We start from the raw sequence: 14,839 nt of genomic DNA, 5'->3' as shown, positions 1-14,839 counted from the left end.
TTCCAAATCTTGCATTTTTACCTACTTGTTCAGTGCCTAGATTTTCATTTCACCCCCTATATCTTCCGGTTAGACGTAGTCCTACGTCAAAAAAGTTTCTATGGTGGTTCGAAACACCTATCCCCCTCTAAGGGCATGGTGGCTGCCATACAAATGAAACACAAACTTCTGCATAACTCGAGAACTAATCAAGCAAATGGAGCCAAATTTGGGATGTGAGGGTTTTTGGGTCCGAGAAATGTTTTATGATGGTATGACACCACTTCCTCCTCTGGAAAGAAGAGGGGGTCCCATAAAAATAATGCACATATCTCAATCAAACATATTCCACATGACAATTTAAAATTTTCAGAAAACTCTGAAGGAAAATGGGAAAATTCGCAAAATTCAATTCGTATGTGTTCTACAATTACATATTGGCAAGCTTTGTTAGTCTATTTAATGTTTGCGGTAACGAAATTCATCTTCGTTCGAAAGTGGAAATGGATTTCAATGTGGTAAAACGCACTCCTATATCGTCTTCTATCTACGTAAATAAAAATGGATCGCCGAATGTGTTGATAAGAGCAAAACTCGAAAAAGGAATTGTCTGATTTAGGACTGTCTTTGTTGTATCATATTTTCTCTATCAAACATGTATACCATGTAACGGACAAATCTTGCACGAGAATTGTGTCTGAAAATAATCTGATATTATAATGTCGAGTTTTGGTAGAAGTACTGAAATTTGATAGTAAAAAAATATTTTAAAGAGTAGATTAGAAGATCAATCAATGTACAGTTTTGTGATTGGATCCATGAACGTGCGCTTAGTAAGAAAACGTGGATGTGATAACGAATGTATTTTGGGCGGGACAAAGTTTACCGGGTCAGCTGGTATGTAATAACTTTGTCGAAGACAGTTTTTGTTTAGGGAGCGATTGTCGAGCTCTACACCCAAGCCTTTCATTTTTTGCAGAAATAATGCTTTTCGTGTCCTGGGATAGTACCCAAAAAAAAGTCCAAACAATGTCAATGGAGATCGAACCAAGGCCGACTGGAATGCAAGGTTGTTAACATGACGTGATAATATTACATCTCATTATAAAATGAAGTAAGAAAATGTTTTCTAAGAGTAAAGAAAAGAGCATAAACGAGAATCTATATTTTTCTCGGTCTGGGCCGTGTATTTGGCAAAGTATGCAAAAAGCTTTAATACGCGCTTATTTACAATGTATCTCTTGTTTCGCTCGCTTTTATATTGCTATAGCATATATATTATACAAATGATATACCAGTGTGGGGGAGTAGCGCATTTTCTGTTATGTTTAGGTTCATTTAATTTAATACATCAGGATGCCAAAATATGTTCTAAAAATTAATTTTGAGATGCAAATTCCACCTCAATTCGTTTCCTGATCCATTGTGCATTAACTTTGTGACTTGTGACTTGTGGAAATGTAATAAATAATTGAATTGATAAAAAAAAGTCACAGGAGGGTTGTGTTCAAGACACGACCGCAGAATTGACGTAGGATTCCGTTAGGCTATCTGCTGCATGCTGATTTTGGATATGTTTGAAGAATTACATTGTTAAACTCTTCGATAATGTTTTGGGTCTGTTTGGTCTGGTTGTTAGGTATTGTTTGTTCACTCCACCAGTGTCCATAACCGAGTGATAGTGATAGAAGGATGGTGAAGAGTCATTAGATGGTGCGTATCACGTACCAAAGCCGTCCTCTGTTGTTCTGGACGGAATGGCTCCTGTGTTATGTATGGATGAAATAAAAAAAAAAGCTCATCAATGTAATATAAGATAATTATCATTATCGAACACAAGTTTTCTAACCAGAAAAAAAAGTGGTTATTTCATTTATAATTTTTTATTTTCTGGATGTTTATTCAATCCATTTTCTTTTCGCTTTAAACCCAACGGAACACGATGCTAAAGGGTGAACACGAAATTATTGCGACACCGAAAATGTCATGCCAATTTTCTTATAATGTTCAGAATCAAACCAAAATTTTAGGGTAGTTTTATACATATATTTACTTCAAAAATCAAAAGAAAAGTTAATCGATGGAGCCTTGAGTGTAAAATTGAACGCATTTTCGCTTGATGCCCTCCATCAAAGTCTTTATAATGTCATCCGGTACCAGTTTCTCAGTTTTTTCCATTTTCTTAACATGTCCTTCTCGTCTTTGACTGTCTTCTTGCTCTTCCGAAGTTCCCGCTTCATTATTGCCCAGTACTGCTCTACCGGGCGCAGCTCCGGACAGTTTGGCGGGTTCATGTCCTTTGGAACAAAATGGACAGAATTGGCCTCATACCACTCCAGGACATTTTTAAAATAGTGGCATGATGCCAAATCTGGCCAAAATAGCGGAGCTTCGTCGTGCTGCTGCAAGAACGGCAAAAGACGTTTCTCGAGGCACTCAGGTTTGTAGATCTCGCCATTTACTGTGCCCTTTGTCACGAAAGGCTCACTCCTCAGTCCGCAACAGCAGATGGCCAGCCAAACGAGATATTTGGAGGCGAACTTCGACATTTTCATATTCTTAAATTTGTTGTCCACATCGTACTTGCTCTTGCTGATGAAAAACTCTAACCCCGGAATTTGCTTAGAATCGGCTTTTATATACGTTTCGCCGTCCATCACACAGCAGCCATATTTTGTCAGCATCTTCTCGTAGAGCTTCCGTGCCCGAGTTTGAGCCGTCGATTGTTGCCGCTCATCGCAGTTTGGGAGGTTCTGTACCTTGTATGTATGTAATCCAGCTCTCTTCTTTGCATTCTGGACGTAGCTCTGCGACATGCCGATCTTTTTAGCCAAATCACGGCTTGAGACGTTGGGATTTGCTTTAATCATCCGCTTAACCTTTCCCTCCGTCTTTTTGTTCTCTGGTCCCGGTTTTCTTCCAGCTCCTTTGCCGTGATCCAACGTCAACCGCTCCTGGAACCGCTTCAACACTCTGGAGACGGTTGAATGGTGAATGTTCAACATTTTTTCCAACTGCCGGTGCGACAGGTCTGGAAATTCCAAGTGTTTGGAAAGAATTTGTTCTCTCGACTCGCGTTGGTTCACCTCCATTTTCGTTGAATCGAAAAACACGACTTCGAGTTTGACAGCATGTAGACAATACACATCAATGAGAAAGTGTGCAAAATTTGGTTGATTTTTACCCAATGGTAAAGAAGTTATGCCCTGTTGAATGTGTCGCAATAATTTCGTGTTCGCCCTTTACATGCCTCAATGCGATTTTCAATTGGACTAACAGCACCAAATACGATATGTAGAGCATATGTGAAATCACTTTTTCGAATACTCCTTCATTTTTCCAATTTTGCTCATCGCATGAATTCTCCTTGGGGAAAAAATGTCGTTTCATATTTCAAGTCATGTTAACACAATAGCTACCATATACAATTTTACACTTACAGTTGTGCTAAAAGTTTCACAATACATGATCGGTCATTGATATGAAATTTCACGAAGCTACCAACATAAAAGTTCCAAATTTAAATTTTATTTATATTCTATCAAGCATAAGTTCTATTCAGTTCATTGAAACATCATTCTTCAATCAACCCATAGAAAGATTCTTATTGGAACGAAAATAACAAAAAAAAACACTCGTTCATCGCTCCCAACTTATTCTCCAGCACGTATGCAATCAGCAATGTCCACGCTAGACACAATGAGCACTATCCATTTGTGTGCGTCGTTAGTTAAGCTATCGACCACGCGGGTATTTACATGCGGATTTCCCCCAGACACCTTGGATTAGAAATCTCTGTTAGGGAATACATGTCGGTGGGAAAAAAAACTCCCCCTTCATTCATGCATCTGCAATGCCGATTTCCCTCAGGCAGCTTGGTTTTGATGTCTCTGTTAGGGACCCGCCGCATGTATCGTCAATTTGACCAATCATAAGCGGGTATTTCCGTTAGGATAGGGGTTGAGATTTTTCAATTGTTCGATAGTGCGCTCGGTGCGCTCGATTTTCGATTTTCGATTTTCAATTTGTACCTCAATATGTTCCCGAAAGACGTAATCCTACGTCAAAAACTGATTACCAACCGAGTTTCTATTTAGTCCCGCTACTTATGACGCACCCGTTAATAACGTTTACAATAATCAATAAATAATTTCGCTTAAAGAAACGCTGCTGACAACATGTGAATTAAAATTAAAAGCAAAAGTGTCCGGAACTCATAACATGATTAAAAAAGTGTCAGGATATAAAATCACGACAGTAGTTGAAGTTATTAACGAAAGCGCCTAAGTGTCCGGATTTCGATGCATTACGATACACTCTGTCCAACTTCTATAAGACCAGGTGATGATCTTGCTGCTTTGTGCCATTGTAAACAAACAATGCTTCAACTTATATTCTAGTGTATTGATATTGGTGACTACCATACACTGCATGATTTTCATATGTGTGTGTGCAAGCGCTGAGTGTAAACGAATGTTTTTGTATTTTTCAAGTGTCAAGTTTCTATAAGACCAGTTACATTTTTCCGCTGTTTTAGTTGTTTTGATCAATAACGGAAAGAAAAGAACAACAAATCGATGCATTTAAGTAAGAAGGAGAGAGCTCCACGTAAATCGAAGCTCTCTGACCAGAATAAGCAGTAAATAGCTAGAACAGCTTCGAATACCTCAAATCTGCTTATGTAAATAAAGCAATATTTCAATTTCAATGTTTCTCGGGTGACAATTCATCAAATTTTGCTACAAAATCCTTGCATAAAGGGGGTTTAAAAGATTCAAGCTCCTCATCTTACACCATCTCACATCGGAAGACGTCTGAGTTTTGCCAAAGCTCACATGAACCGACAGTGGGTTTATTGTTACAAAGAATGTTTCCAAAAGAATACATAAATACAAAAGAATACATCTTCACCGACGAGTTCAAGTTCAATTAGGATTGTCCTGATGGTTTCAAGGTTTCTACGGGTACTGGGGTGATTTACGGAAGAAGGAACGGTATTTTTCAACCAGGAATTTTGGTGGAGGCTCGTGCATGGTATGGGCGGGATTCCGTGCAACCGGAAAGCTCAAAATAGCTTTCACATCTTTCAAGGATTACATACATGTTCTGGAATCCTCTCTCCTTCCTTTTTTACGTGGATGTCGTCACAAAAATTCACATTCCAGCCAAACAATGCTACTATTCATATCAGCAAGGAAGCTAAGCAATGGATAAAGGACCAAAAACTTAATTTTTTTTGACTGGTTGGCTCGCTCTTTGATTTGATACAGTTGAAAATCTTAGGGGGATCCTTGTACGCAGAATTTACACTAAGGGAAAACGGTACACCACGATTGAAGAGCTCAAGGTCGCAATTTCGAAAACATGGAAAAATATCGACAAATTCGTTCAGCAGCATTCGGTAAATAGTGTTCCAACACGAATTTTCCAGGTTATTAGCCGAAATGGCAAGGTTGCCAATTATTGACATGTAAATCAGCCGATCGTTTTGAATTGTTTATTGATAATAGGGTGAATGATCTTGGTTTGTCCGATTTGGGGTGTTTTTACGCAACTAGTTGATTTTGCTTCATGAAAATCACATATAATCGATACGAGTTTGGGTTTGTTGAAAAGCCCCAAGTCTCTAGTTGCTAATACTACCATAAGGCGTTGAAATTATTCAAATTTTTATGCTTTTTAACGATTTTCCTCAAAGAGGAATTATGATCATGGTTTGACCACCTCTGATCATGGTTTGTCCAAAAAATGATCATGGTTTGTGCGGTTTTAGAAATCACCATTTCTGAATGAAAACATTCGAATTCTCAAGTAGATGTTGCATTTATCATTGCTTGAGTTTACTGTCATCATATTGATCCATTCATAATTTAGCCTTTCTTCAGAATATTGCCTTTTCTTGGGCATTTTAAAAGTGTTCATCTCAACACACTCAACATAGAGAAACTTTATTTTCATGTGGACAAAACAACATCATTGAATTGGATAACTCATGATCAGAATTTAGTTCATCAAAATGCGTTAATTTAATGGTTTAGCTATGTAAATCTTATAAAAATGGTGTGCAAGAATGATGTTTACAATATTTGTAAGTGTTATGACCCAGAAAAGGTCTGAATACGTGCGATTTCATCTGGTGATCGATTAAAAGTTAGCTCGAATGAGGGGCGCATTGACACCAATAGATGGTGTATTTTATAATCATTTAAAATATGTGATTTTGTAAAAATATACTATAAAACTACTGTAAATCATGAAAAAGACAATTTTATTTATATGTTTTGAAACATTCGAATATACCCATACCTCGCCCATACCTACCCATACGGCCCTCTTCAATTAAGGCCCGTTTTTAATTTACGGCCTAAAATGTTTCGCTATAACGACAAAAAAACTTTTTTTCGATGTCAATATATCAAGGTAGGTTTATATTAGAGTGCCAATGAAAATGGTCATCTAGAATTTTCAAACGAAACTTTCTTAAAAATGTTGATTTCCAAGACAAAGTACCCCATGCACAATATAATATATAGTTTTATGTAAATCGAAAAAAATGAAAACTAATTGATTCCTTATACGGCTTTTCGCTTTGCGGCCGAGTTTCGTGGAACGTATCTAGGCTGTAAAGCGAGGTATGGGTGTACCTGATTTGACAAAGGTGTGTTGAATCAGAGCATTTTCATTACTTATGAATTTTGAAATGGGCTTATAGAAACTGGACAGCTTCAATTATCATATTTAAGCACAATAAATAAACAAACAACTCTTTTGAACGAAATTGACGTTAAATATATGTACTTTATTCCAAGCATTCAACAATGTATGAATGTATCTTGTTGAAATGTTTAAATCGGGGTGGTCTTATAGAAGTTGGACAGAGTGTATACTGAGTAAATCACTGTATGAAAGCAACGGAAAGTTTGTGAAAAATACACTTCTTATGATTACATTGTATTCAATTGCTTCAAATCCGAACACAATACTCTCCATTTCATGGTGTGCATTATGTTGACATGCAATTTCTGCAAGAATTAGGGAAAGAGAACACTTGTTCGTCCGTGTCGCGCTGGTGGACGCCGTGAGAAAGGAAATTTCTCTCCAAATTCGATGTGGCCCCGATAGACTCTCTAATGAAATTGACTAAGAACTCCTCCGACAACGATTCACGCTCTGCACGACACGGTGTGCGGCTCCTCATCAGCACGCGTGTGTGCATATGTGTGTTGGCTCGTCGTGCAAAAGTGAAAAAAGGGTTTTCTGTATGCGTAATAATTTTCTGACAGCTGTTTTCGTTTGTAAGGAACACGAGCGGAAAAGCGAAGGAAAGCCCCGATTGGGGGGCGACTTCTGACTTTTCGGTAGACCGAGGAACCGAGGAGGAAAATAACTGAAAATCCCGTGCACTTGTGTTGGGTCGTTGCGTTTGCTGCGAGGCATAAATTTCGGCTATCATCCGTTCCGTTCTAGCGGGGTCGTTCTATACTTTGTAGTCTGGGTGGAAGTTCAGATGCACCAACGTTTCTGTCCTCCGGGAAAAGATCATAAAATGGTCACAGTGGTAGTGATGAATTGTGCTTCAGGTGATATCCGTAAAAGACTCCTCTCGGTGTTGGAACGAACAGTGCTGGGGAAGAGCGAAGAATGGGAAAGTTCAGATAACGAGAGAAAGAAGTGATGATATAAGAAAAGTTTAGAGGATTAGAGAAGAAGGGGAGCCCTCCGAAGCCAGCCGAAGAGTGGCAGAAAACAAATATGCCGAGAGCGAGAGCGTGTTCGTGAGAAATTTATGTCGGAGAATGGTGGTGGGATCGGGAGTTTCAAGGCAAACGCTGGGTGATAAGTGGGACGAACGGGAGAGAAAATCTTGAAATTGTAAGAGTGTGATCTAACCTCATTCTTAGAAAGATACAATTCTACAAAATGTTAATTAGAACAGTATCCCCAAACATCAGATATAACAGTAAAAAAAAAACTCCGTCCGTTCTACGTTGTGTAACTTTCTAGTACTTCACATACCTCACGGGAATGTAGTCTCCGAATGCATGATTTCAGAAAATATCATTCCAGTATGGTCCGTAAAATTCAATCTCGTTAATGGAATGGAAATCAATTAAATCCACTCAAAATAATTGAGTGATTTATCAATTAGAATGAATAAAAGTACGAATGAAGAAAATGTGCACTCTTTCTTAGAACTGTTTACGTCGGTGTGTATCATTTGATAACTGTGTCATGTGACTACGTTTATAATTCTATGTTATCAATCTTCTGCTTCGAAAGATTATTTTAAATTACAGCGGTATGGAAAAGGCAGTGTTACCATTTGAACATTTTTAAACATGTATTATTAATTTTAAAACAATGTGAAAAACGTTCAAACATTTCAATATCATAACACAACTGATTGGATCACTATCTTTGTTTTTATGAAATGGTTACTCCTATGTATTAACTTTCGTTTTTGACAGAGGTTATAATGCTTGTTACACACAATCGTGCGCCGATAGCGTTAATCTGGCAGCTCCGATAGGTAGTACCGGGGGAGAATTCTATCACTCCTCGAGCTGCGTCCTCGTATGAAGGGTAGGTGAGCAAGGGGAAGGTGATAGGTGGATATGTTTGTTTCGTTGGACGGTATTCGTTTTCAGGTTAGATAACACACCGCCGCATCTACTCTTTTTGCGTGTTTACTGTTTTACTCGGTCGCAGCTACTAGCCACTACCAGCTAGCTCGTTGTGTGTATCGATTTTGAATCGGCTGCCAAAAAAACGTTCTTGAAGAAACTGATTGCGTTAATGATGTTGGACTGATTGCGACCGTCTGCCACTGAATTGTGGTCTATTTCTGGTAGTTGTGCTTTGCTCTAATTCTTCGTGCTATTGATGCTTTTGTATTCGAGCCGTCTTTTCAAGGACAATACCAATAATTAGGGCTTTTATAGTGGGAGCCGAGATAACGCTTTACAAACAAGGCAAATGAAATGGTTACTGGTTTTCAAAAGTACACCGTCAATATAACGATTAATGCGGAAACATTCAATTTATGTGACATGAGTAATTCAGTTACTCTTATGAAAACTATATTAGTTTTACTATATACAGGGTAGGCTGCGTAGTAGGCTTGTGCTCCCGTTGCCGAGTGGTTAGCTTTATAACTAACATGCCGGGTGATCGGGTTCGATTCCCGTTCTGGTCGGGGGAATTTTTCGTCAAAGAAATTTCCTCCGACTTGCACTGTGATCACGCGTATTCTAGAGCTTGCCACTCAGAATGCATTCAAGGCGTGTTATTTGGCATAGAAATCTCAACTAAGTACTAATAAAAAATGACGCAAGTAATACTACGTTGAGACGGCGAAGTTCCTCTAGGAACGTTAGTGCCATTGAAGAAGAAGAAGAAGAAGAAGGGTAGGCTGCCAATGAAATCCCATAAAAATAGTTATCTCGATTTTTCGTTCGGAACTTGCTACGAAATGTTGATTTGCACGATAATATACCCTATGCAAAATATTAGCTCATTCGAACTTCATTTACTGGTGTCGCAGACGTTGGAATTTAAGTTTTTTGAATACCGGAAAATCACCGAAAATAGGGCTTTTAAAAAAATTTATGCAAAATGTCTTGAAATTGCATGACAAGTCGAGATTTACATCTCAAAAAAAAAGGTCAAAAAACGATGATTTTTCAGGCGGAAAAATGACAAAGAGTCCAATTTTGACAAAAAAAAAAAGAGATAACTGTAAATCTCGACGAGTAATGCAATTTTAACACATTTGGCATCAACAATTTTTTTTAAAACCTCGATTTTCGGTGATTTTTCGCTTTTAAAAAAAACTTAAATTTTATCGTTTGTGACACAATGAAGCGCGAATGAGCTAATATTTTGCGCCACTTAATTATTTGCGCCACTCTCCCATAAGTCCGATTGAGCTGAAATTCGGCATAGGTCGTTTTTTTTCCATAAATTCATTACGCATCCACTTTTGTATGCATAGGGTATTTCAATAAGAGCGCAACAAAAGTTTTTTTAAATAAAACAAAAACGGTTTTGGATATCAATGAAATTCTTTATTCATCTGAAAGTACATTTGATGCCATTATGTAAGGAACTCGATTTCTCTTACATGGTCACCACGGGCATGCTTGCAGAAGTCCAGACGCTGAACCGTATTTTCGACGGTTTTCAAACATAAATCGACCGATACTCTTGCAATTTCACGTTCGATATTCGTACGAAGTTCATCAATCGTCGCTGGTTTGTTGGCATAGACCATAGACTTGACGTAGCCCCATCGGAAATAGTCTAACGGCGTCAAATCATTTCGTCATTCCGTGAAATAATACGCTCACCAAACTTGGTTTTCAATAAATCGATTGTTAAATTCGCTGTGTGACTTATAGCGCCGTCCGGTTGGAACCCCATATTGTCCACGTCCATATCAACCGATTCGGGCCAAAAATATTCGGTTATCATTGAGCGATAGCGATTCCCGGTCTTGATCATCACGGAAGAAGTACGACCCAATGACGCCGCCGGACCATAAACCGCACCAAACCGTATTTTTTTCGGAATGCAATGATGACTCATGGAGTACATATGGATTGCTACCTGACCAATGACGCATATTTAGCTTACTGACGAAGCCATTCAGCCAGAAATGAGCCTCATCGCTGAAGATGATTTTTCGATGAAAATTCCGGATCATTATCAAGTTGTTGCTCAGCCCAATTCACGAACATATGACGCTTCTGGTGATCAAGCGGCTCCAGTTCCTGTGTCAATTTGATCTTGTAAGAATGTAGGCCAAGATTTTTTCGCAAAATTCGCCACAACGTCGTCACAGAGATGCCCAACGCTTGAGAACGACGTGTAAGAAACTGCTTTGGGTCATCCTCAATTGGTGCGCTAGCGGCAGTAATATTCTCGACAACACGGGCGCTTATTTGTCTCACTGGCACGGGAACATTTTGTACTGTGCCTTTGGATTCAAAATTTTCCACTAGACGCTCAATTGTTGATCAGGCAGGACGATTATGACGACCATAAATTGAACGTAGCGCTCTTAAACTCCGAATTTCGGTAGTAAATTTTAATAATCTCGACTCGTTGTTGGATCATATCTTTCAATTAGGAAATGGCAATTCTTATGGAAGAGAAATGTCAAGAGAACGGGAAAAAATATGGCGTCGTTTGCTGTCCCTATCGGTTTACTTTTGTAGCGTCCCTATTGAAATACCCTTTATGTACCAGTTAGGCAGAAAATAGTCGCTGGGGCCAGATTCGGAGAATACGGTGGATGCGGAAACAATTTGAAGCCCAATTCATGCAATTTTGCCATCGTTTTCATTGATTTGTGTTTTTTCCATTTTTTTTTCACAATAACAAAAGTTGCTTCACTCTCAATCCTGAAACTCACGAACCAATCGACCGATTGCTGTCAAATTTTGACACTTATCCATTGAAAGATGGTGCTTTGTGATAGTCAAGTAGATTTTTGTAAGAGGCGCCATCTAGACGTCAACCTTATGAACTTTTCAGCCGAACTGCTATACCACCCAAAATTTGAGATATATGCTGGTTATAATGCTTGCGATTTAATGCTTGCTGGGCTCTCAGCAATATATAATTCCTTTCCTTTTTTTCCTTTTTTTTATTTTCCTTTCAAGCTGCAATCCAGAATCGCCCACTAAACCCCAATATAAAACCTCAATATTCTAAATAAAGACCATTCGAGTGGGTCTGAGAGACATGAATTGAAATGGAAATTATTCTTTCCAGTGGCTTAGTTTAGGATGTTCCTCCTGGAGATCGATTTGCTAAATTATTTACGAACTTGTTATAGCGGCTTCATTTTCTGTCATAATCATTTCAAAATTATTGGTACCAAACCAACAAAATTCATTAAAGGTTCCGCGAAATTAAATCGATCAAAAAACAAAAATGGGTAGGGGAAATCAGGGTAAAACCGACACCATTGGGATTATGGCAAGTTGTACAAAGGACATCGGAAAATTCGCAAAAAAAAATTTTTTTTAACTGGAAAAGTCAAAGGGTGTTGATTTTACCCTGATTTCCTCTTTCATTTTTTCTAGAACCTTCAACAAAAGTTTTGTTTGAATTCCTGTGAAATGCCTCGAATGAATGATTCATTGTTCTAATGAAGCCGTAATTTGAAAATCAATCCCCAAAATATTGATTTTCTCAACATTTGAGAAGGCCAGATAGTTTTTTTTCTCCATCACCTGTTGCTATTTTCTTTTGACTAAATCCTAACATATATCGTTATGGGTACTGACAGAACAATTCATGCAATGGATACTTATTTAAATCTATCGATAGTATTTAGAGAGTGAATAGTAACTATTATGAATTTTAGCTATTCAAGCAGATTTTATCACTCATTGCAATAGTTCATTCGTAGCTGTTTTTTTTCTCTCAGAACTTAATGTGATCGTTCCATCTGTTACGATTCGATCTACAGCAGCACACTTCTGTTTCGTAGATTCTATTTTGAGACCAGAATTCCTGGTCCGAGTAAATCTCTCGCCGTATTTGCGAACAGCCACCGACTTGTGAATTGGATTCTAGCGAAAACATATGTTAGAATATTATTTTATCGAGACTTTTCACTCCGCTAACTCCCTACCCAGTAGCACCATCACCTTCCCGCCCATCATTTTTGGTTGAGCGTTGTTTTGCCGCGAGATTCTCTACATGTTCATTCGTTTTCCTCTCTTCGATAGACAGCGAGATGTGATAAAGTGAATTCCACGCTTCCACAAATCGTGATGTTCGTGAATGTCTATGGTTTGCTCCAAAATGACGATGTCAATGACGAGACTTTCAGCGCATCGGTTGCATGCGTTTGTATTTTCTGTTTTTTTTGTTGTTTCTGGCGGAAAAAAGAGAGAAACCCGAGTGACCGGAGAGTGGACAATTCCGTGAGTAAAAGCAACAAGTATTTTTCGGATATGCGTGTTCTAGGAATGACAAGCTGTCGGCTATTGTCGCGTCCTTTTTTTTTTTGTTGTTTTCAGAACAGTTGTAGTGCTATAACTTTATCGTATCGTTGTGGTTGTATTACCTAAAATCCCTAACAAGGGTGGTGGGGGGGTGGCTCATGCGTGTATCGGCGTGATGCGACAAGGGTGGTTAGCTTGGAAAGTTATAGTTTTCGCATTGTTTAAAGGCAACAATTTCATGGAAAAAAGGATGGACCGAATAAAATTGTTCCGATTTTGCTCAAACTACTTATATTTATTTGTTTTTGCATATATAGTTTTTTTAATTTGACTCTTATTTTGCGACATTTTGAATTATTGGACATTTTCATGTCAATTTTTACTAAGTATAAAATTAAGCAAATCTAACATTTTTGTACTAGCAAGATAGTTGAGTTATGTCTTCAGCAAGATTGCAGAACTATCAAAACTTTTTTTGAAAATGCATTATTTTCCATCTCTTAGTCCTGCAGAGATATAATTGTGTTTCTTGGAAGAATACATAAAAACTAGTTTTTAAACTTTAGTTCAACCTAAATAACATCATATCAACTTATGATCTTCCACAAAGGTGACATTGTAATACATAACTATGAGCCGATAAGCAGAATTACTGCTTTGTTTTCGATCCAATTGGTTGTTTTCAAAGTAATTTTGAGCTATTGAAACATGTTTTGGATCAATAAGTAACAAGCATGTAACGCATAGACATTTTATCTTTCGAATGAAGTCATACCATTTCTTTCAGTTGTTTATGAAGTATTAACGTTCAAAATCTTGTTGTTCCGGCATAACACTCTCGTTTTCGAAACATTGAACATACACCCCAATTTAGAGAAGAAAGACGTAGTCGTACGTCAAAATTTGTGTCAGATAACGGTTTTATATTATAAAGATGAAGTTTTAGCAAAAATACTAGAAAATTCATTGATGAATGATGGTCAGGATTACGTGTTTAATATATTCAAATAGCATCAAAAACTTACTTGAACTCAAATTTTGTCAGTGAGTTCGAACCTACTATTCTGATAGAAAATATATACTGCACAAACGCGAATGTCACCATCAGATGTCGACGTTGTACATCCGTCATCGCGAATCGGTGTGAAACCAATGTCATACATACCAGGGCAAAGTAGTAGGCACCATATATTTTGGTTGATTAATATAAAATGGTATCGTGATTAAATACTTTTAATTTGAAGCTTATATGGAGAAACGAAAATATGTTGAACATGTTCATGGTTTCATGATATTTTGAGCCAAAACGCTCATGAAATCATAGAAACTGTTTGATTTCCAATGGATGAAAATTGTATTGAGGCTTATTTTTATTTGTGATGTGATCAGATGAGGCAAACATCAGTCTCAATATAACAATTTAGTCCTCGCCTAATGTGTCGATGAAATAATGAAAATTTGTTTGCTCCAATGATGGTGTACGAATAACACACATAAATATAATTTTCGTTCACGTTTTTGACGTAGGATTACGTCTTTCGGGAACATATTGGGGTACAAATTGAAAATCGAAAATCGAGCGCACCGTGAAAATTGTCCAATTTCAAATGCTTATTGCTCAGTCATTTTATGATGGATTGATGAGATTTTTGCGTCATTCAATTCCGGCACTCTATAACAATTTTTTACATTGACTAAAATAATATATGTCATGAAACTAACTATCGAACAATTGAAAAATCGCAACCCCCATCCTAACGGAAATACCCACTTCTGATAGGTCGAAATTGAAGACACATGCGGCGGGTCCCTAACAGAGACATCTAAACCAAGCTGCCTGGGGGAAATCGGCATCGCAGATACATGAAAGTAGGGGGAGCTTTTATTCTCACCGACAT

General features: G+C 37.9%; 1 protein-coding gene across 1 annotated transcript in view; it reads left to right on the top strand.

Annotated features, from left to right (window-relative positions):
* The first annotated feature begins 7,401 nt into the window (after window positions 1-7,401).
* The window catches only part of LOC129771595 (probable serine/threonine-protein kinase DDB_G0267686), a 170,070-nt gene continuing 162,632 nt past the window's right edge, over window positions 7,402-14,839 (top strand). Inside the window, exon 1 of the mRNA XM_055775397.1 lies at window positions 7,402-7,559. The gene's annotated coding sequence lies outside the window, so the exon portion shown is untranslated. The remainder of the gene's footprint in view (window positions 7,560-14,839) is intronic.

Source organism: Toxorhynchites rutilus, chromosome 1, assembly GCF_029784135.1.
Source record: "Toxorhynchites rutilus septentrionalis strain SRP chromosome 1, ASM2978413v1, whole genome shotgun sequence".
Classification (NCBI taxonomy): domain Eukaryota; kingdom Metazoa; phylum Arthropoda; class Insecta; order Diptera; family Culicidae; genus Toxorhynchites; species Toxorhynchites rutilus.
The sequence above is the reverse complement of the archived record's forward strand: the minus strand, read 5'-3'. Positions and strand labels throughout refer to the sequence as shown.